Source organism: Neoarius graeffei, chromosome 20, assembly GCF_027579695.1.
Source record: "Neoarius graeffei isolate fNeoGra1 chromosome 20, fNeoGra1.pri, whole genome shotgun sequence".
In the NCBI taxonomy this organism is placed as follows: domain Eukaryota; kingdom Metazoa; phylum Chordata; class Actinopteri; order Siluriformes; family Ariidae; genus Neoarius; species Neoarius graeffei.
In genome coordinates, this window is record NC_083588.1 from 66,938,248 (window position 1) to 66,941,033 (window position 2,786).

The following is a 2,786-nucleotide window of genomic DNA, read 5'->3' on the forward strand; positions in this document are numbered from 1 at the left end:
CAGACTGACAACACAGGTGAAAGAGGAAATAGAACAAAAAGAGAATGAGAGTAGGAGAGTGGAGAATTTACAAACAAAAGATCTTTGCATACAATTAGTCCTTAAGCTATAGTCCATGTAGTTTTGAATACTGTTATGTGTTAATACACAAACCAGTCATTTAACATCGTACAGAGTCCAGGTCTGTTGAGCTGTACTATTCCGTAAATCCCGCGGTAGAATATCAGCTGCTCTTGCTGTACATTATACCCTGCTCAGTTGAGCCACACACACAGATTAGATGTTTAATCAGCCTATTCACTTCCATATCCTCCCTCTCCCAAACAGCCTCAGGATCCGACTCTGTCCAGTCTCCACTACAACAATGCACATGCTCATTATCCTCGTACACACTCAGTCCTTCAGGCGAAGAATGTCAAAATCTCAAGACCTGTTTTCAGCATCTCCAGTGCACCATTAAACACTTGCCTCTGGATTGTGTTCACACATGTATCAATAATCAAGTGTTCCACATAATTCCAGAACATTTACTGTGACACCATAGTATATTAAATTATATTTTTAGATTGTATGCACATTTAGGGAGGCATAGCAAAAAGAACCAGTAAAATATTTAATACAAAAACAAAGCCATGCTATGATTGTACATTTTTATCAGTCATCCACATTCTCTGTACTTCTTCCTCTGCTGTAAACGTAAACCCAGCTGTTCGCTCTGATTGGACACAGCTCAGCAAATGAGCTGTCTTTCGGCAGCTCTACAGACTGTTGTTCCCTTTCATAAGAGTGGGCAGTTGAGCTGACAATAGCAGCTAGGATGTTGCTGAGGTGAGACAGAGCTCTCATTGATAAAAGCTCTCTTGTGACTGAATTGCCTTGGTAACCCCCTTCCTCAACAGGCTCTTAATGGGAGTACAGCTCTGTTAGCGTGGATCGCTTCACTCAGAGGCCAGTGTGGGAAGCCACAGACGCCACACACCGAGCGAACACGTGGTGAGGGGGTGGGTGTCATTCAATATGAGCAGCAGAACGCAGAACCAGACAGTCTATCTTTAAACCAACAGAGAAAAATAAGCGAGTTTACACTTGTGTCATTTCATTCTACTTTTCGTGAAAATAAGAAAAAAAAAATCACAATAAAAACATTCCAAAGACATGTACATATGTTCCTGCCGTATCCTGCCATTCATTATTCTGTGAAGAGAAAACACAAAAATAAATTTCAATTATTATCCACTTGGCATCTGTGCAAAAAGTAGGAATAACCGAAGCTCACGCTCGGGGGATAGCATCTGAGAGCTTGTCCGTATCGTTCAAACGCACCCTTGTCTCAGAGGCAGGGGTTTTGTGTAATTAGCTAGAAAAAAACTCTAATTAACTGAATTAAATGGTTAAACACACAAGCAAAAGAGCACACATCTCACTCATGCACAACCTCACTGGTTTATCCAATAACCGCATAAATATCATCATGGCTCTAGAGAATTGTGTGTGTTGTTTGCAGTCATTAATACAAAACCACTGCTTAAGACATTTAAATATCTCTGATTTGGATTTCGAATTTAAGATATGCAGCCAAGGAAGGCAGTGAAGAGTTCTTTATTTTGGCAACAAAAGCAAAAGAACCTGATGTTAATTTTTATGGAAGGAAGAACAAATCAAAATTTTCAAAGGACATACTAAGCCCATGTTTACATTAGACCGTATCAGCGGATCATCAGATTAACGTTTTTAAAACGATTAGTGTGCACACAGCAACACCAATACACGATTCGCGTGCACACAGCAACACCAATACACGGATACGCTCGGCTCCGCAGGCATCCTGCGCTCCAAATCACTCCGCCCTGAACAGCGAGTGCCCTCTGGAGGGTGCGCACTCCGGCCTTGCGCAGCTCACAGAGCACGCGAGTGAAGTACACAAGCTGTGATTCGGGACTGAGGCGCTGTGTGTGTGATCCCAGCGCATATCACTTACCACTTGCAAGTGGAAGGATGGCAAGCCTAAAGACAATCATAACTACACAATGGGCAGTATTTGCATCAGTATTTGCAGTATTTTCATACTTTTATACTCTTTAATGAAAGGTGATACAAGGCGGAAGTCCGCGCCGTTTTTCAGCAGTCGCGTCACATGACCAACGCCAGCGAATCAGGAAGGTGGATGTCACAGTGACGTTGTCCAATGAGACGCCAGCTAGAGCTCAGCACAGCGTATCCGCGTATCTCAATGTTTACACAGCACCGGAGCTGACACGATCTGGATTGAATACGTGGACGCTGGCGGATTCCCGTTTCCCGGCGTTTCCAGGTGGCTTAATGTAAACGGACAGTGCATCTGCGAAGAAAACGAGACAGATACGGTCTAATGTAAACGTAGCCTAAAATTCAATGAGACTCCCAATCAGTTAGTCAGATGCCTCTCCAGCAACCGAACCCGGTCTCTCCTTCAGAACCAACCTCACTGCTCACAATCATCAGCATTCATGTACCGTACATTAAAATAATTTTTCTCTAAAGCTTGTGACATCTCTTGCAAGATCAAAGAGACCGTCATGGTGTCACATTCCTTAAGATTGACATGAGGTTTGATAGAAATTGGTCCTTAATTAGGTGTTAATCCCAAAGAGATGAACCACAGACCCAGAAGGAGTAAGAGATGGATTCCTGGAGGAACAAGAGAAATTGATGGATGTCGCCCTACACACACACACACACACACACACACACACAATGCTTTCTTTCTTTCTTTCTTTCTTTCTTTCTTTCTTTCTTTCTTTCTTTCT